Raw genomic sequence first — 21,817 nt, 5'->3', positions numbered from 1 at the left:
TGAGGGACACAATGTTCCACAGGAAAACCCGAACTTGACAAAAGCAGCACACCCAAGGGAGGAACTATAGCCAAATCAGCTGGACCTCTTTTATTAGTTACGAAAATAGCAAGCTATTCCGCAAATGAATGTCCAGTTCACACACGTGCAAAGTATTTCACATAGTATGGTCTGAAGACACAAAAAATATTGGAAGTTCCACAGTGGCTCACCATGAGGGGGGAAATGGTGAGGCAATCTGTTCTACTGGCAATGTTTTGTAGCCAAAACACCAGGAGGGAGGCATCATGCCCCTAGGTTTGTAGAAGTGCAAAAAATGTCGGGGGTGGAACACTAAGGAGGCAAAAACAATTAACCCCAAATAACCAAATGAGGAGTCTCCTCATCTTTGGTTTCCAGCAACTGGTATTCATGGAGACAGAGCAGAGATATTGTCGCTAGCAGCCACTGACAGTTGATGGATTAAAAATATTCGTTTCAAAGAATCTTTGCAGACAAGACCTTCCTAATGGACTGTGGTAATCATTACAGTTCAATGAGAATTATATAGGAGTGAAGTGGTACCTAGAAGGTTTGATGCACCAGTTCTGAATTCTGTGCATCACACTGCTTTCACATAGAAGACTGTTTAAAGAGCCTTAAAGATAAGCAGAACAGGGAGAACCCTTTGCATTGTCAACTCAATTATGATAGATCGAGAGGCCTCATTCCCATTATGTCCTAATGGAAGGACTGCAAGTGGGGAATCTCCACACACACAGAAGAGAAGGCTGTCTAATGCATCTTTCTAGAAATTGTCTTCCGAATAGTATCAACGTCTCCCGTGCTCGGGAAACCTGAGAGTGTGAGCTGAAGGAAATCAGTTGCTTAAATACCAGGTAGAGAAATGGATTTAAGGCAAATCTGAGGGACAGAGAGCCTGCTGTTTGGGGGAGGGGGGAAATCATGTTAGCATCCATTGAGAATTTAAAACATCTGCTTTCTCAACTACTCTGTGAGGCATCACCAGACAAATGCTTTTTTTGCTGCCAATATTGAGTGGGGAGGGGAGAGGGAGCTGCTCCAGAAAAGAAAGAGACAGACCCAAGTACCAGAGTCATTGTAGATTATTTTTATTCTAAAGCATGGACTTTAGGGTTTGTCAAATCCACTTGTGCTTGTTCTGTTTGGTTTGTTTTTTTTACTAGAACCCAGGATTTATCATCTGTCCTGGGATAGCTCACTTTGTAAAATGAGACTCTTAATCTCCAAGTTGTGGGTTTGACCCCCACATTAGGCAAAAGATTCATGTATTGCAAGAGCTTGGACTAGGTGGCCCTCAGTGTCCCTTCCAACTCTACAATTCTATATGATTCTATGACCAGTATCAGGTACTAAATAATAAAATTATTATAATTAAAGAACCAGGCACCAATGAAAACATTTTAAGTCTAAGAATTTATTGGCTGCGCTGACACTGACCTTAGCTTACACAGAAGTCTGTTCCTGGTAAGCATTATTCATCTTAGCAGCTTATTTTAGGTGAGGAAAGCTATTTTAGCTGTTGCTACTGTTAAGCAACGGGGGACATGGGTGGCGCTGTGGTCTAAACCAGAAAGCCCAGGGCTTGCTGATCAGAAGGTCGGCAGTTCGAATCCCCGCGACGGGGTGAGCTCCCGTTGCTTGGTCCCTGTTCCTGCCAACCTAGCAGTTCAAAAGCACGTCAAAGTGCAAGTAGATAAACAGGTACCGCTCCAGTGGGAAGGTAAACGGCGTTTCCGTGCGCTGCTCTGGTTCGGCAGAAGCGGCTTAGTCATGCTGGCCGCATGACCCGGAAGCTGTACGCCGGCTCCCTCGGCTAATAAAGTGAGATGAGCGCCGCAACCCCAGTCCCGTCCGTGACTGGACCTAACAGTCAGGGGTACCGTTACCTTTACTTTTTTACAGTTAAGCAACTGGGAGCCAGAAACCCATGAAGATCTACTCCAAATCATCCAGAGATCCACCAGTAAGCAGATCCTGATCTACCTTCCACCCACAAATTCACAAGGCCCTCGTATCCTGTGAGTAATGATATTGTTTCCGAAGCTTCCTCAGAGCTCCAGGGATAACGCCAGTCAGCCAATTACTGTCTTATATGTCCAAAGCCTCTTGCACTGCCTTTAGGAATAAGCATCATGTGCTCTATGCACAAGCCATCACGTTCAGGAGGGAGGGCTGTACGCTGTGGAGGGGAGGGAAAACAGTGTTTGTTCATCCACTGCAAGGTTCAGTGCATTTTATTCAAGAAACTTTTGCCAAAAATAAAATATCACAGTGGGTAGATTATAAATGATGACTTGCACTAAACATCACTTTACGAGGGAGATTTCTCAGCAAGGTGCAATGCTGTTGCTTCAGTATGCTGTTCCTGCCTTATACCAGGTGAAATTATTGGGAGTCACTCATTAAATATGATTGCTTTCTGATCCGTCTCGCCAGACAACAGTGGTTCCCCACCCATACTACATGTAAAGCGCATGCTCTTTCCCACTAGCTATAGCAAATCAGGCAGCAGCAGAGGAGAGATGGGAATTCAAGGCCGTTCCAGTTGCTCACCTTAGACTGTACCAAATTTGGCTCCTTCTCACCATGAATGCTTTTTCATTCCAACTGGTCATTATAAGAACTCTCTAATGAAGAACTAGTGCCTAAGTTTGCTTTGCTTCTCCTCCTGACCAATTCCCTTTCCTCTTGTGTTGTGTTTTTTAGACAGTAAGCTCGAGGGCCATGATAACTGTAAGCCACTCTGGGATACTTTTTCCAACTGAAGATTGGGGTTAGAGTGCTTTAAACAAACAATCCTGAGCTATGCTTTCATTTTACTTTATTTCTGAATCTACTAAACACTACTCTACAAAGTTTCTCTAAGGTGTTTTGGCCTCATATAAGCCAAATGGCAGAATCAGGAAGTTGTTGGTATTCTGGGAGGCTTCTGAAAAACAGCACTATTCCCTGCATCATTATCAATTGTTATAATCAATTATTATTCTTAGTGTAGATTTTGCAATATAAAGCAAACAGATCCCCAACCACCATGCTTTGCATCAGTAACAGCTTGATATTGAAACTAATAAGTAGTGGAAAACAATAAAGCTGCATGCTTCTACTCAATGAAATGTATACGTTTTCACATCAAGGGGGTGTCATTTTAATAATAAATAATATAAATGCAAAAAAAGGACATGTCTGATGAGATGGATGTGGTGGCGGCAGCAGGGGAGGCTAGAGGTAGAAACTGGGCCACAGCTTTCAGCTCTTGTGTAACATGATGGATATTAAGCCTAAAGGGGGAGAACTGGGTGAGTGCTATTTCAATGCAGCGTGACTGAGCAGCCACATGGATTCTGTCTGCTACAGCTCTATTAATAGGATAAAACTTAGACCAGAGAGAGGGGAGGGCTGGCTGGCTGTACACACTGCTTGCCTCAAGAGGGAACAGCACTTTCAGAATGGACCCAGCTCTCATTTCCGGAACAAGCATTTGGGGATGCTCCACACCAGCACAGTCAAAACAAATTGTGACACAAATACACCCACATGTGTTCTCCTACAACAACATGGGATAGGGTATAGCATCGGGCAGGAATGAACCTGTACTCACTAGACTTGGGGGGGGGGTGAGTATTACCTATACAGTATATATTTTGGAAATTTGTTTCTTCTCTTAAAATAGTGTAACCAAAGTTTGCATGATGGTTCCCAAGATCAAAGGTTTTTGTCTATGGCCACATCCTTGGCATACATTTAAAGCACTATTATGTCACCTTAACCAGTCATGGCTTCCCCCAAAGAATCCTGGGAATGGTAGCTTGCTAAGGGTGCTGAAAGTTGTTAGAAGACCCCTATTCCCCTCACAGTGCTACAGTTCCCAAAGTTCCCTGGGAAGAGGGGTTGATTGCTAAACCAGTTTGCTTGGGGCGGGGAGCCATAACTGTTTAAGTAGTTCATGTGGTTTAAGGATATGGTGCAGATGTGGTTTGTGTTTGAATATACCATAATTGAACGCCAGTTTGAATCAAGATACTGTACTGAACTAAACCTGTGGTGAGGAGGCCTGCTGTCTGTGTGTGTGGAGGGAGGGAGGGAGGGATAGAGAGAGAGAGAGAGAGAGAGAGAGAGAGAGAGAGAGAGAGAGAGCACGCTACATTTGCATCTCTCTCTCTCTCTCTCTCTCTCTCTCTCTCTCTCTCTCTCTCTCTCACACGCACACACACACACACACACACACAAACACACAATCTTTCAGGACAAACTTGAGAGGTTGGAGCAGAGAAAGAAAATGGTCCCACCTAACCCAAAGATTGCTAAAGCTGCTGGTATTCCTTCAACCACATCCAAGACTCATTCTTTACAAGGAACCTGGCCCAATCTAGGGCTCAGCCCCGTGAAAGGCCGTTTTTACTACTCCCTGGGGCCTCCTCCTTTCGCCCCTTCCTCCATCCACCCCACCTCATGCCACAATTTCTCTCACACCTTACAATGGGTTTTTTATTTTCTTATTATAATCAGTTCATAGCTCCTTACTCCTATAAAGATGGTTGAGTAAATAAATAAAATTTCTCAGGCTCTGCTTTGTAGGTAAAAGGAGTGAGAGACTCCCGTTTGGTTCCCCCTCCCCAATTTGGTGGTCACCTTGTTGACATGAATAGACTGTCTGTTCCTAGGCTTCCTCAAGGGGCTGAAGCTTTTTATGATGGAAACCAGATTCCACTTGACCTCGTAGAGCCGTATGAAGTTTCCACCATTACCCTTAATTATAAGCTTTATTTGGGCTCCAATGTAGGAGCACGATTTAGGCTGGTTTGTTGGTTGGGGGATGGGTGGACTCCCTCATGTTTCAGATCACACCCAATTGTTGTTTTGCAGCAATTTAATCCCCAATGCAACCAAAAGCAAGACTTTGAAGTGTGCAGTGGCTCTTCAAACCACAATCTGAAATGGTGTTTCCAGTTCTAAAGCTAGGCTTCAGAGTCAGCTGCTGCCATGTCTTGCCCTAGTTTGTGCTAGGAATGGTTGCTTCTGGTTTACCGTGATTGCTAATCTTTCCCTGGCAATATTCTGCGCCCTCTACAGCAGGGATGGGAAACCTGTGGCCCTCTAGATGTCATTGGGTTCCAACTCCAGCCAGCATGGCCAATGGTCAGGAAAAATACCCGCCTCCACCTCCAGCTGAGACGCAGTTGTACACAGCAGAAGAACTCAAGAGTCTCTGCCATTCCTTCCAGTTCCAACCTTGAGAAGGAAGTTGCAGCTTGTCCTTTTCACGCTGCACTTCTGAGGTACTTGGAATTGGGGATGAGATGTAGGGGTCCATCCTGATGTGCTTCACTTTGAGGGAGCACTGAAAGTCCGAGGCAAAACCTCTGTCCTTTGGAGTATGGTTTTGGCCACTGCAAGATTTACTGCTTTAATAGTATTAGTAGTTGTGCTGTTTTATGTGGCTTGTTTATTGCACATTTTAATAATAATAATAATAATAATAATAATAATAATAATAATAATAATAATAAATTTATTATTTATACCCCGCCCATCTGGCTGGGTTTCCCCAGCCACTCTGGGCGGCTTCCAAAAGAATATTAAAATACAATGATACATCAAACATTAAAAGCTTCCCTAAACAGGGCTGCCTTCAGGTGTCTTCTAAAAGTCTGGTAGTTGTTGTTCTCTTTGACATCTGGTGGGAGGGCGTTCCAGAGGGAGGGCGCCACTACCGAGAAGGCCCTCTGCCTGGTTCCCTGTAACTTGGCTTCTCGTAGTGAGGGAACCGCCAGAAGGCCCTCGGTGCTGGACCTCAGTGTCCGGGTAGAACGATGGAGGTGGAGACGCTCCTTCAGGTATACTGGACCGAGGCCGTTTAGGGCTTTAAAGGTCAGCAATTATTATTATATAATAATAATAATTATTATTATTATATAAAAGGAAGAAGAGGAGCAGAAAGGGGCTAACAAATTTTGTGTAACCCAATGGTAATCCATACCTGATTATAACCTCTCTCTCTTCTTTTAAAAGGTAGACTCTAACCTGGCTACTGCACCAGATCTGATTAATTTGTAAACTGTAAGCAGCACAGCATTTGTAAATGTTACAGCCTTGGGATTTAGTGTGCTGGGTGCTTTTTGCTTTTTAATTTTTTTTCCTGGACATCACAGGAATCTATAGACAGGGCTGTGGTGTAAAAATCTCAAAAATTAAATTGTGTATGTGTGTGCATGGGGTTTTTATATTCTCTCTGTTGCCTGAATTTGGGGGCTTATGTTTGTTAATGATGCAGCAATTGAGGGAATATGGAACTTGTTCCAAGCAGCTTTAGATGCTCTAGAAATCTTGGTAGTGACAATGTTTAAAAGTAGCACAGCCTCACCCCCATCATAACGAGGTTTCTCCTCTCAACCCTTCCAAACTATCTCATTCATTTCCTGCAAAGTTTACTCATATCCAACTTTGATTGCATTGCATACTACAAACTGGTGTCCAGATCGTCTTATAATCCACCTTTAAAAAAACACTAAAAGTTTGGAGACCTAATTTGTGTGGAAGCAAACTTTCAAAAACACATACGCATATAAAAGCATTGTGTTGTAGCCAACTAAGTCCTATTCAAAGTAAACCCGTTGAAGTTCATGGACCTAAATTAGTTGTGTCTGTTGTTTTCAATGGGTCTGAGTAGGATTAGCAAACCAGACCAGGGTCTGCAAAAACATTAGCTGTCACTGACCAGGATGGAAAACTGAAAACCAGTTCCCTTCTATCACCTTGATAGCTGCTTCCATCTGACGTTCCAATACCACTAGACCTCTCTCCACCAACTTGCTGCCTCCAAGTTTGAGAAGGCTTTGGGCAAAGTGCCCTCTGATAGCTTCCCTCCTCTGATAGTAGCCCTCTTCCCCAAATGATAGGCCCTGGCACGCATACCTGGTGCTGCTGGCAGTGGCAGTAAGTGTTGAGCAGCTGGACATTTTAATTTTGACAATGCGCTTGATGTAATGTTGCTCCAGAATATTGTGGAAAATTGAAATAGCAGATTGTCCTTGCAGTGCTAGGCTTGGTCTTTAAACAAAATAATAATAAAAGAGCTATGAAGGCAAACTGTGGTGGTGGGCCCTGTCAAGAGTGCAGAGGCCCTAGTAACTGCCCAGGAATGCCTGGTGCCACCACCAGACCCGCGCCATTCAAAAGCCCATTGTGACTAATAGATATTGGCATACCAAATCTAAGTTCTGCAAAGGTGCCTCACGAAAGGCAGCCCCTGCCCTCTGCAACACCAGATCTGTCTAAAACTGAAAACAGCATCCAGAAAGTGGCCATATGACATCAAGAGAAGCAGCTCAGGCAGAAATGAGTTGAAAGCTAAGACTATAAGAGCTGAGAGGGCTGTGAATGAGGATATTTTGTAGAGGAAAGAAAATACCAACCACTATATTCATGCTTAATTTGTATTTTATAAACTATCCCTCACTTCTTCCTTGTACATTCCTTTGTGGGAAGTGCTGTATCAAATGAATGTTTACTGCATTTGCTACAGCTGAGGAATAATGTGTGTCTCATAAATCACATAAGACTGAGGAATCCAACGACTCCAATAACTTTCACATAATCTGTAATTTGAACAATGTATTTAATTCTGAAGTAGGGAGTTTTTGTACAGAGCCTTCTAGGGCTGCAGCAGGTAGATCATGTTTAAGATCCTGCTGCATCAAGTTGGAATGGACGTCATAGGTCATTTAGACTTTAATCCTATTTAGAAGTGGCCAACATGGTGCCTTCTAGATGTTTTGGACTACAACTCTCACCACCGTTGACCATTAGCCATTCTGATTAAGGCTGATGGGAATCGTAGTCCACAACATCTTGAGGGCACCATATTGGCTATCCCTGCTTTAATCCTAAGTGCTCTTACCCGGGAGTAAGTACAAATGAGACCTGCTTCTGAGTAGACATGCATAGGGCAGCTATATTATTAAAACAGTAGAAGTTCAGAATTTAAGGGTACATCTAGATGGCAGATTTAGCATAGAAATGGCTGAATGGGGCATGTCCCCATGAAAATCAGCTAACTCGCTATCATGCCTTCCTAAACTCCTAATTTTATTGTACAATTAATTGAAGACAAAATGTGTGTGTGTTTTATTTAGGCATGTCTATATCACCCAAACAACTGTGCTCTCTGTGTAGCTCACAATTTAAAAGTCAATGAAATACAAATGCAATTCGACAGTACTAAAGGCTATCAATATATACAAGCAACACCAGCACAAAATTAATAAAAAGTAGCACTGAACCATATAACAGCATAAGATCAATAAGTAGCGCTGGGGGGCGGGTGCTGGAAATCACACAAATAAAAGGAAGACAAAACTGTTCCAAGACCTAAATGTATAGAATTAAAAAGCTTGAGAGAAGAGAAGCATCTTCTTCACCTGACACCAAAAAAGCTTCCAGCATGGACACCAAGTGAGCCACACTGGGGAAAGCATTCTGTAAGTGCAGCACCATCACCCTGAAGGCCCTCCAACTGGAGAGACTGAGGATTGGCTCTTTCTCCATGCAAAACATTTGCTCTACTTCCACTGAGCTAAAGAAGCGCTAATTAGAATGGAGCCTCATAGATTACACTGCCCAATTAGTTTCCTGCCAAGTCAATACAGACCAACCAGTGCTAGCCAGACCGCTCTGGGCTGCAGGGATGGAAATGCCAAACCACAGGTCATATGCTGCAGTTAAAACTGTGTGGCAGAAGCATTCTTAAACAATATCTGACAAACTCTTACTTTAAATCCTCCTGAGATGTAGATCCTGCATTTTGCTTAGACAAAAAAAAAAAAAGTTCTACCACTCAGCAATTCTGCCCACAAGGAACCTTTATCTTTCCTCCTTGTTGAACTCGTTTTCTTCTCATTTTCTCTTTAGAAAACTTTATTTTTCTCCCTCTTCTTTATGAAAGCATTTCTAAATGCAGAGACTATCTGGGGGGAAATTCTTAGATATACAAAACTTTTTATCACAACCCCTAGCATTCACCATACACGCACATTACTATTGCTTCCTTAAAACGGAGCCCTACCATTTATCGATCCTATCTCATTAAATCTCCCCACCCTTGACAAGCCTCTCTGCTTTGCTTCCATTCTTTCTAAAACAAACTAACAAAAAAACCTAAACTATCAACCAAAACAGGACAGGCACTGTACCTGATATGCAACTGAGAGGTGCCCTCACCTTTGCACTGCTAACTATCATATTGCTATAGGAAATTTTATTTATCTATTTTCCATTTTCTGCCTTGTTCCCATGGGGCTGGGGGATTTTTGTTTCTTGAAACTTTGCAAACATGGTTTGCTGGTCTGTAACCTAATGATGTGCCTCCTTCAAGTTCCTCTACCTATCGTTGAAATGAAAAAGTGTGCAGATGCAAAACACCAAGATGAAACAGAAGTTGGAAAGCAAATTCTCTGCATGTGATTTAAAAACTTCGCACTAGTTGGTCCAAGTAAGGTTAGCTGCTCATTTACAGTATGATGCCCAGCATCTTCTAAGTCAGTGTTCTTCAACTTTGGGTCTCCAGATGAGGGTGGACTACAACTCCCATGGCCCTTGACAATTGAGGCTAAAATGTTTGTGGATGATGGGATTTGTAGTCCACCCACATCTGGGGACACAAGGTTAAAGAACACTGTTTATGCAGCACTTTTGATAACTCAAAAAGTGGGGTGGGGTGGGGGGTTTAAACTTCAAGCTCAGCATGCAACTCCAAGCAAAGGAGGCTGTCCTCAACTCACCCTCTAGCGACCAACTAATCAAGCACATTTGATAGGGAACACCAGGCACCAGAAAGAGTTTTCAGCACCGCAGGGTGAGATGAGGTGAGGGCAGCCTGTTCACTTGCCTGGCTTTTCTGCTCTTAACTCTGGATTTCCCTGCAATAGTTGCTGGCGGTACTGGATTACCAAGCATTCTACCCACACTCTCTCTCTGCTGTTGTTGTCCCCCCTGTTTGTTTGGGGTTTCCTTTCAATTGTAAGAAAGGCATAAAAGAACCACTTATAAAGCTGGGGAGCATAAAAGCCATCATGGAGAGTCAGGAGGAGGAGGTGAGGGACAGGACAGACTCTCCAGGGTTATTTGCAAGCCGCCAGGCACTGAAAGGACTTATTACTCCCCAAGCAGCAAACAAAAAAAATGCAAAGCAGACTAGGTGAAAAACAAGGAGCCAGGTTGACTCTTCCTCCTTGCTTTGTACAAAGATAGAGTGATTGAGAATTGTTTAACCTGGTGGATAAGGCAATGGGGCTGAAACACAGCAGTATTAGCAGCATGGTGGGGATGAAGTTAAGCTCTTGAGTTAAGCTCTTTCCTTGCTTGCAGAGTCTCTTAGCTGTGCATAGCTGCTGAAAAGGTCTTAGTATATTCAAGTAAGACTTCACCAAAGATGGGGATGGGGTTATCCCAGAGCAGTCATGGCTCCAGACAGAATTAGAAACGACAGTCCACTGGACTGATGCAGCAGTCCTAGGAAGTGTCTAGTGTTCTTCTTCTTTTTTTTGGGGGGGGGGAGTTGACTTTTCCATCCCAGAGTCTACTGCATTCAGTGGCTGACACAGAACCTGTGCAGGAATAGCCCCTACCACTGTCAGAACCTTGTCCTTAGGCCATGGTGTGGGGAGATGTGGCCCTCCTGGTGGGCAACTGTTTGGGAAGATGGGATTTGTAGTTCAGCAATATCGGTGAGGGCTGCAGCCCCACCCATTGTATTGCCACAAAATATTGGGGAACACTTAGAATCCTCACCAAAGTGCACACACTGCTACAGTCTTCTTTGTGGCAATGACAGCTAAGCATAAGCATGATCGCAGCTGGGACATCCAGCCCCAAAGTGTGAGGCTCCAGCACAAGTGAGAGGAATAGAGAGGAGTAAAGAAAACCTAATTGACTCAGTGGGAAGCAGTAAATTCCAGCTGTCGAGTTGCAAGAATCTGAGCTACAGGGTCCTGGGTGACATTTTAGGAGTTGGGATTTTGAAACAAGAGGGGGAATCCTGCGCATTTGAAATGAGATAAATGAGGAATATGGTATCTCACATACTGCCAGACAATAATGCTTTGGCTGCATTCTAAGCTTCTCTCTCTTTGGGCAAAGGGGACTCAGAATAAAGGTGGGGGGAGAGTGTGGTCACTATGTCCAGCCTTATGGGCATCAATAAAGCAAAGGGGTGGGAGAGAGTTCAAATGTAATGCTGATTTCCAATTCCCTTTGTTTGCCAGCAGGCATGACCGCCCCATGGGCTGCATACCAAATCAGGGTTAGGACAACGAAAGGAATGGAAGAACAGCCAAGATCAGAAAGGGCTGTATGCAGTTTTGTATTCATGTGACCTGTTTTGGATTTTTTAAAAAATCATCTTATTAAGTGTGTCAAAATGATTTGATGCCATGTTGGTTGTTTCTATGAGGCTTGCAATGTGACTGGATAATGCCCAGTGGTTCTACAGTCTGACAACATGATGGGAAAAGAAAACCACTGCAGTTAGAAATCAGTATAATCCTGCTTAGAGCAACAATAAAAAAAGCTAGGTGTGCTTTTGTGGGTGTCTATGATAAACTAGAGTGGCATACTAGTTTGACATTAACAAATCCTGTTCTGTTGACATGATGTGTCAGCAACTTGTGGTCTCCTTGAGCCATACATTCCAACCTTTTGAGTTACCAGTGAAAAGCCAATAGGGGCACCTGGAGAGAGCAGCAGCCGAGGTCATGGGATTTATTGGCTAACCACTTTGGGAAGGTTCTTGGCCCATCAGCTCTCCTAACTGTCCTCCCATCCCTGTCCACTAATTCTAGATGAGTAGTTTGCAATGCTATTGTTAGTGGATGTTTTAAAATCCTATTGGTTATACTCAAGGGTAGACAAACTGCACAGCTGATGAACTTAAGTTGTCTTCATTACCTTCTCTGGGTCTACTGTGAGTAGGAGTAGCCTAGCATATAACTCATACTTTTAAGGCCTTCAGTTTCCTAGCTCACTGGGTGACTTGAGACAGGGCTGTTGTTGCTGTTGTTGCTTTTGTTGTTGTTGTGAAGACAGGGAGATAGATACAACCCAATAAGTATAATAGTGATATACTCATGGCCAATAACTTAAATGGGTCTACTCTGAGTAAGACTAGCACTGGATGAAACCGATTGGTTTTCTTCTAATTCCATATGTATACTTAACACTTCTTTCTAATAGTTCAAAAGTAGCAGTTTGAGGTATATCACTCCTCTCCCCACATATAAATTTAAAACTATCATTACTCTTTCATTCATTCTCTTTCTGAAAAGTTTTTAAAAGGATATATACTAATTTATTTCCCATATGAATTGTCCCAACCTCTTGAGGCAATGGGCTATCCACTGAAATGTATAGAGAGAGAGAAATGTACAGTACTTATGAAAAAGCCCTAAAAGGTAATTTGATTGGAAAACAACACTTAATAGAATTTAGTTCATAAGGATCTCTGGTTAAAGGATTGTAATGAGAAGCTGCAGAAGGAGGCATTATGGAGAAATAGATTTTAGCTCCAGGGGAGGGGGGGAAATGGGATCAGGTGGATAGAAACCAATTAAAGGATCAAAGGCCTCCTGACATGAGGAGGGTTGTGCACACAGGAAGTCATGAGCCAAGGCAATATGAAGGGCGACTGTCCTTAAAAATATATTACCAGATACAAGAGCTAGAAAAGCACTGTAACATTAGGGAAGTTGTGATTATATCTGGTATAAAGAGCTGGGCCTTGGTTTAATGGGAATACTAAGAAGGGATGAAAAAAATCCTTTGGCATACACACCCTTCTAATTTCTGGTAATGGGGGACTCACATAGCAAAGTCCCCTTTCCAATCTCAATGGACCACCAATATTATATTGACGTAAGTTGCCCAGTATCATTTGGAAGTAAGCTAGAGCCAAACTATTTAAGCTACAAAGGGTGACAGGTAGCGCTTCAGATGGGGTTCAGGAATTAAGTAATGCATTTTTTAATCTTTGTTGGAAGCTGCCCAACATTAACTCAGGGGTAGAGCCCCTGCTTTGCTACAGAAGGTATCTGGCATTTCCAGGTGGGCTAGAATGCCCCTTGACTGAAACCCTATAGAGTGCCACAAGCAGTCTGTGTACGGATGAAACACAAGTCTCAGTCAGTATAAAGCAGCTTCCCATGCCTTGAAGGTCATGGCTTAGGGGTTAGTGCATCTGCTTTGCATGCAGAAGGCTCCATGTTCAATCCCTGACATCTCTAGATAAGACTAGGAAAGACCTCCTTGGTCAGCTGCCGTCAGCCAGTGCTCAGAGCAATGCTGAGCTAAATGGACCAGTGGTTCTGACTCAGCATAAGGTAGCTTCCTATACACAGGTGCTGAAACAAAGCCCAAGCACGGTCCACTCTTGTGCACAGAACCCCACTGGTAATATTCCAGAGAGGTCCTGTGAATAAAAAGTCCCTGACGCCTGACCCAATCTAGGTTGAAAGAAAAAGAGCAAATTCACCACTGAGGAACAAAAATATCTACTGTAGATCTGCACTCATTTTGGCATTGCAAAAGAATAAATACTGCTACCACTATTAATAATGATAATCCTGGCATATAGAGGCAAGGTTTTAATCTCTCCCCTACCCTGGTCCTCCTTAACAGCGTAACCGGTTTCCAAGCAGATGGGAACCTTAACCAATAAAAAATGGGCACCATTAACTGGAATGGGGAGAAAGGGGGAGGGAAGGGGGGGGAGGGCAGATTTGACAATGGGAAGGTTTGTTATCCTTTCTGCTACAAGGGAATGGGGGGTGGGGAGTAGCAGCAAAACAGTGCTGGGAAGCCAGGCCCTTAATACTTTTTGCCTCAGCTGTTTGGTGTGGCAGGTGTCCTGAAGCCCTCATTCAGGAGAGCACACCAAGAGGTCACGGGAGTCACGGTTATTCGACATGGAGCACGGAAACAATAGCTCGCCAAGGGGGCCCTTAGCCCCCTTTTCCATCCCCCCTGCTCTTTTGTTAGCTGTCGCCATCCCAGAATGGCTGCTGCTACCCTGAGTCTGTGCTGGGAAGGCTTTCCTCCCACAACCGAGTAGTTTATAAAAAGATAGCCCTGCCCCCTTTTCCTCCCCTCTGGTTTCATTGTCAAATCCTGGTATGCATGTCACTGAGCGTTCTCTGGGTTGACAAGGGCGGCTGCTGGGAGCCTTGTGTTTTCTAGGCCAGAATAACTGACCTCGACCCCAGGACTGGCTTTTGGGACAGAGTTTTCTTTGCACTGCCCTTTGTCAGTTCCCCCTCGGATGGATGGGGAGAGAGAGAAAGGGCTCCACAACTCCCACTCTCCCCGCAGTTGCTTTGCACCCATGCACTGTGCAATAGCTTTTCACCCTTCAATTCCCACTCTACCCCACCCCTCAGAAATTTCTGTGTATCTCAGAAAAACTTAGCAGTTCTTACGCCTATGAGGGGAAAAACACCCCACTTCCTAGGCTAGTCATTTGTGTTTGTTCTTCTTTTTATTATTATTATTTTATCTTGTATTTTTATGTTACCAACTGCCCTGAGATCTATGGATGAAGGGCTGTGCACAAATTTAATAAACAACAACAACAACAAAAACAACAGGCTGGAAAAGGTTTCCCACCCTGCTTCACATTATTAGCAGAACCCAAATGAAGCATATGGCTCCAAAGTCTTGAGAATTTTAACTTTTGACGGTCAGGGAGACAAGAGAGGCAGGAGGGGGAAAGGAGAGGGCAAACACACACACACACACACACACACACAAAATCTACACACCCTGCTTTCTTCAACCAGCCCAAGGCTCCTAACAAAGTAACTTAAATAACTAAAGCACTACAGTAGCAGAGAAACGTCTTTGCCACTGAAGACATCTACAGAAAATACCCAAATCACCATCAAAAAATTATTTAACCACAGTGGGTAAAAATGTAGAACCAAAGAAAGAGTAATGGCTGAAAAGCTTTCCTAAAAGGTCCAGTTGTGAGCATACGATGGAAGGGTCATTAGAGAGATATTGAGAAGATATAGGGCTGTAGCCACTGCTAATCCAATCAGAGTAGACCCACTGAAATTAATAGACATGACTAACTTGGGTCCCTTGAATAGATTCTATACATGAAGTGGACCTTATCCATCAATCTAACTACAGATACAAGCAAACAGACATGTTGAGTGGCTCTCTGGATTTCTAAGTACTCTCCACAGCCACACAATGAGAATTAATTTTAAGTGAAGGACTCTGGTGCAGTAGTTGTTAGCTGTTTGCCTAAGGCAAGACAGCTCCATGGTAGTTTGGGACATAACATGCACCCAGAGGCCTGAAGTAGCTGGTCTCCTTGCAGAAGGTTTATGTACTACCTGTAGTGTCCCTTTCAAACATTATGATGTTCTCCTGTAAACTTCTATTCAGTACAAACAGATAGTTCTAGCTGATACCATCTGCTTGCTCTCTCTCACTTTTCCCCTACCATAAAATATGGGGCATCTGGGGTGGAGGGGATGAAGAGGCTGGGATGCACGCCGTCAGAATCCACGTAACTGGATTGTGCTTTAATCGCTGTAAAGAGACCCACAACATCTTCAAAAGAAGATTGGAGAGTAATAAGAGGGCAGATGGATTGAAAATGGATTAAAACCTTCATTTGATCAACCTGCCAAACTAACCCTCTACTTCCTGCTCTCCAACTCCCACACTGGCTCACAGAAACTTGCTTCGTCAACACCAGGGCAAAAGAAAGAAACCAACAATGCCACACCTCAAACATACAACCCTTTTGTTTTTTTTAAAAAACACACTCTTATCTGCATGGAAGAAAACACGCAATCACCTTTCATGTTTCACCTACAGTAGCCTTCATAGTCCCTACCCTGCAGAACTTTTAAGAACTATGCGAGGGTGGAGAAGGCATTTGTTAGAAATTGAGAGCAGCTTCTCTTGACAACATTGGAGTGCCATAAAAGATTCAAGAGAATATTAGGGACAAATTTGACATTTGGGTAACAAGGGTGGAAGTAGTCCAGTCGCTCAAAAAGCCAGGGTGCAAAAGAAAGCCCTCACATTTGGCCAAAAGCACCAACCTCCAACCTAAACCATACCCAACCTGGGTTGTGGACTCCAACCCACCAAACACCTTCTTTTAAGGAAGTACCATCCTGCATAGGAAGCAGCTTTATCCCAAATGTCTGAGTGGGAATTTGACCCTGCTGGTCTCCTAGTTCAACACTTCAACCACTACACCACACTGGATCGCAGAATACAGCCAATGTTCAATCAAGAGACTTGTTAGTAATAGCCGCTATGTTCAATGAGTGTATTCTGAGTACTGCTACCTATGTCACAAGTTTGTGTTTTCCTCACTCCCCTGCATGACATACTTGATCTCCTGCTTCTGTGTGTAACATGAGAGTCATAGTATGATCTTGGGTCATACTTTACAGCTGGCCTGGGCCATCAAGATATGCCCATTTGGAAATGTGAGGTTAGACATGCCCTTTCCGCAATAGAAGGTAGTAAAAATGTTATTTACTGCATCCAGAAACCTCAAAGCCCCATGGGAGACTGGGGGGGGGGAGAGAGAGAGAGAGAGAGAGAGAGAGAGAGAGAGAGAGAGAGAGAAGAGGAGGAGGAAAATGCTAACATGTGCAAACATAAGAGCAGTCCTGCAAGATCAGGTTGAAAGAACCATCTAGACCAGCATCCTCTTTTCATAGTGACCAAGCAGACACCTCAAGGAAGCCCCAAAGTAGGAACAGAGAATTCAATAGCAACTCTTCTCCACTTTATGATTCTCAGCGACTGGAATGCAGAGGCATATTGCCTCCAACAGTGGAGGGAGAACATAGCCACTAGGTCCAGTAGTCACTGAAAGATTTATCCTCCATGAATTGCCTAATCCTCTTTTAAAGATGTCTAAGCTGGATACATCATAATAGTCCAGCACCCTATTCTCACAGTGGTCATCTGGGTTGCCCTGAGAAGCCTGAAAGCAAGACATGAGTGCAACAGCAACTGGTATTCAGATACAGATAGGTAGCCGTGTTGGTCTGCCATAGTCAAAATAAAAAAATTCCTTCCAGTAGCACCTTAAAGACCAACTAAGTTAGTTCTTGGTATGAGCTTTCGTGTGCATGCACACTTCTTCAAGAACTAACTTAGTTGGTCTTTAAGGTGCTACTGGAAGGAATTTTTTTATTTTGACTATGGCAGACCAACACAGCTACCTATCTGTAACTGGAACTATGGAAGGCACCACATTGAGCCGCATGAAATGGAAGTCCATCGAAGAAGTGTGCATGCACACGAAAGCTCATACCAAGAACTAACTTAGTTGGTATTCAGAGACTTGTTGCCTCAGACACTACACTCATCATGGCTAGTAGCCACTGATAGCAAAGAAGGGTGGAAGTTATGGAGGCTGAAGTGTGGCATGGAGGCAAGGAGGAAAATAACACAGTGGTCAGTGCTGTCCTGTTAAAGTCCTCAAGACCTGTCTTCACATCTGGCTCTAGCTTCATAGCACTGCTCAGGACTTGGTCCTTGGGGTGGCTTTCCAGTTCCATGACTGTGAGCTGCTTCTTTCTTTCTTTCTTTCTTTCTTTCTTTCTTTCTTTCTTTCTTTCAAAAGCAAAACAAAATGCTGTTTTCAAAGTACCTCCGCCTTTAATGCAGAATATGTCAAGTTACACTGGCTGAGGGGAACAATGAACAAAGATGCCTCTCGTACAAACACTCTTTCATGACATGTTTTCCGCGAGGACAGACGTGAAGTATTTTCCAGTCTGGGAGAGAATTAGCAAACAATACGGGATTTCTTGCCCCGTATAAAGCACAGGCCCAGAGCTCTCGTCTTGTGGCTCCTTCAGACGGGACATTTTCTCTTACCTTCCACAATAATGCCTTACATACCTCTAAGCCTGTCTGCATACTTCTCCTAAACCACACCACCAACAAGAGAGAGGAAAAGAAGCAGACTCTTTAGAGAACCTAATGTGTCTTGGTGTGTGACATAAGCTGCAATCTCCTCCCATACCTATTTGCATGGCAAGCAACCAACAAACCACATACTAAGGAAAGCGAGAAATATTGCAGTGCTTAGTAGACCCCGGACTAGGTCACACATGCTCCAGTTATGCCCAAATTGGACTCCTGATGCAATCTTTAAAGGCTGGCTTTAAATAGTTCTGGAAATTGCAATTGGTTCAAAACACAGTCACCACATTATCATACACATTATCGCTTTGAGTAAAATGTTTTGTTGGGAAGTAAGGTGTAAATAAATAAACACACACAGTGGTCAGCAACAACCTGCACAAATACTCAGGACACATTCCCAACATTTGGTTGGTATTTTGCTGTTACATAAGCAAGAGAAGCATCGTGTGTGAAACAATAACCAAAATGCTCACTTCAAAATATGATGCTTCACACAACTTCAACAAGCCTACGACAAGGTAACACCACACATGAAAGGGAATTAGGAGTAATATGTACGATGATGCAAAGGAACAAATTGCAAGCACCCAGCATTGGAAGAGCCATCATTTTCTAAGGTATGAGGGATTTCATAATATACGACAACCCCAACTTAAGGAGCAAGGTCTGTACCCCTTCCCACACTGCCAGGAGACAACCCTACCAACAATCCTACATTAAGGAGTCCAATTGGGCTCTGCTGCACATCATTACTTAGCCGAATGGTTGAAGTTGCCCAGATACAGCTGGCTAGATATCTTTCTTGTCGAGGACAGGATTCTATAACCAGCCAGGGACGTTTCTGGATCACTTTGACAACTCATAGCTGTGATCTTTCCCCATCCAGAGAAATTACTGATGGCCTTAACAAAGGATGGATATCATCTTCCAGCTGTTTGACTGCTCTGCCCTCTCCATCCTTTCCCTGTAGGTGCTGAGCCACGGGGGGGGGGGGGGGGAGAGTGCCTGCAAGCTGTGTCTCCTGCACACAAAGATATCATTCATACACAAACCTTGGCCATATTTCCCTTGCCCTGGAAAGGATTCTAAAAAGTCTGTCTCCAGGAGAGAAACAGGGCACCAATAAATTCTGTAATGTCAAAGTGCTGCTAATGTAGCACTGAGGTTGTGGCTTTTCCTTGTCCTCTACTTCCACTTTCCCTGATGTCAAATCACATTAAACTAACAATCAATTTCTCTGTCTGGTTCTCTCTCCCTCCTCCCGCCCTTCTCCTCCCCTGCCCTCTCCCTGAATTACATTTGAGTCCAGGAAAGACTGGCCTACAGCCAGGGATTCATCAATAGTCCGGCTCCATCACAGCTGGCAGAGAACTTTGGTGACATAATGCTTCTCTCTCAGTCTCCTCCACCCACACCTCTTTCCTTTTCACTGGCAATTCTCACACCTGATTTTCATGTGCTGTGTCCAATGCTAGTCCTACTCAGTGCAGACCCACTGAAGTTAATGGACATGACTAACTTAGGATTCATGTATGAGAACTGCAATGAGAGAATCTTGCTTAGTGATGTGAGGTGAGAAAATTCTTTGGAGAATATTCTCGAGAAAATTCTCCACAAACTGTAAATTCTGTGTCGTCTACACAGCTGCTTTAAATGTACACACCTCATTAATCAAGAATATACTCGAGAATATTCTCCAAAAGATTATTCTAGAGAATTTAACATAACTAATCTTGCTGCACAGCTCTGGGGTGGAATGTTACATGTATTTACTTATTGCACCTATGTCCTCTCCCTGCTTTTCCCCAAGGACATCGTGGTAGCATACATGTTCTCCACATTACCCATGCAACCACCATGTGAGGTAGGTTAGGCTGAGAGACAGCGACTGGCTCAAGGTCTCCCAGCAAGACAGCCCAACTACACTATGGGGAGCCACTTAGTTCTGATTATATATGAAAATACAACACTGTTGGTTCCATAAGGAATAAATAAAAGTTATTTTTTTAATTAAAAACAAAAAAGAGGCACTCCACAGCTTTTGACTATGAAGTCTAAGTCAAATAAACTTAAGAGTGACAGAGAGGGTGCACTGCTGAAAAGAAAAAAAAGAAAAAATCCCCACTATGTCTCTGGGGAAGAGGATGGAAAGTTGTTGTGGTTCAGAAAGAATTTAAACACACACACACACACACACACACACACACACACACACACACCCATAAAGGCATCATGATGACAGAAGAGGGTGACGAAGAGGTCACCTCCTTTCAACAATGCTCTTCCCCTCACCACCACCCTCCCTTCATTTGAAGGGGAACACTTGGCCATGTCCATCGATGGAGTTCAACTGAAGGTAACTGAGCTGACAGGGCCCATAAACAGTCTGCAGGGAAAGAGGGCAGGGGCAGACTTTTTATCTCTGCACCACCAGCAATGACCACGGATTATTTCTACAAAAGCAAGCCCTATATAGGAAGGGAACACTGGAATGTGTCAACACAAAGGGAACCCTTTCGGTTAGAGCTGGACTATCTTTCTCCCAAGTAAATACAGACAAAGAGGTTGTTCCTCTCTCTCCTTACACTATTTAGCAAGGAACACACAAAGGTGTGGGAAAGGAAAGACGTGTTTTTCAGTAACGAACTGGGTGATTAATCCTGATCGGCACCCGGCCTTTAAAATTACTTTTCAGCAGCTAGTGGTAGGTGGCCAAATTATACCTTTCCATCACATTGGGTGCCTGCTGTACATCTCTTCTGCACATTTTCTCTCCGAATTCAGAAAAAGGACTCAGAACAATTATACCAAAGTACTGAGTAATTCCACCTACTTTTTTGGGTGGGGGGTGAGGGAAGAGAAAATGGCATGAAATCACTCCTTCCTAGCATGGCATTGAAATGATTCAGGGAGAAATAATGAGTTTCCAAAATGTACATTAAGTAAGAGTGCATGTTTTTATTTTTTTAAAAAAGAGGGTTTTTAAGTGACGGATTATTTAGATTTGTCGTCTCCCCCCCCCTCCAAATTACTACATGAGATTACCAATGTTCTTGTTCAACAGTTTTGTATTTGCCAGTTCATATCTTCATGAACTTCGGTCGGGGTGGACACAACCTGCAGCTTAATTTCATGTGGCCTTTGGCCTAATTTCTAAAGCCCCTCTGCAAAGTGATCAGTTCAGACATTTTGCAAGAGTGATTTGTCTTTCTCCCTCACTCATCTGCCACAAGCCTGGGGAGAGAAAAGAGGTGGGGGGGGGAGAGGTGGACCCACCCAATTTTGGGTTCTGGACCCACCCATTGCTGACATGTGATCCCTGAAAGATTATCCCACCACCACCACAGGCCATGATAGAAAAAGAAAGCCACTAGCTTGCCATCCCTCAGCTCAATCTACTACACCAGTGGTCGGAAAAAGAGGACTAGGTGAATGGAAGTCCCTGCTCCTTCCTACTTGATATCGTTATCATCACTGCTCACATGCTTGGAGAAGACAGGCAACTACAATAGAAGGAGAAATAGAAGTCCAGACAGGGGTAGGTTGGAGTCAGCAGTGGATCACCAATGGGTGTGGGTGTCCAATAAGGACATACAAAGAACATGCTGGATCACTTCAAAGGCCCATCTAGTCCAGCATGCTGCTCTCACAGCAGCCCACCAGATGCCTTTGGGAAGCCTGTAAGCAGTTCCTCAGTGTAATAGCACTTGCCAAGCTGCCTTATACCGTCAAGACCATTGCTCCATCTAGTTGTCTATCCTGAGTAGTAGTCTAAGACAGGGGTGGGGATCCTTAAGGCCCTCCAGATGTAGTTGGACTCCAGATCCCCAGC

At 43.7% G+C, this 21,817-nt stretch overlaps 1 protein-coding gene across 3 annotated transcripts in view; it reads right to left on the bottom strand.

The window, feature by feature from the left end:
* SKI (SKI proto-oncogene) overlaps positions 1–21,817 on the bottom strand; it is a 151,395-nt gene that overhangs the window by 34,815 nt on the left and 94,763 nt on the right. The gene's annotated exons all lie outside the window — the stretch shown is intronic.

This window comes from Podarcis liolepis, assembly GCF_965112155.1.
Source record: "Podarcis liolepis genome assembly, chromosome: 7".
NCBI lineage: Eukaryota > Metazoa > Chordata > Lepidosauria > Squamata > Lacertidae > Podarcis > Podarcis liolepis.
The sequence above is the reverse complement of the archived record's forward strand: the minus strand, read 5'-3'. Positions and strand labels throughout refer to the sequence as shown.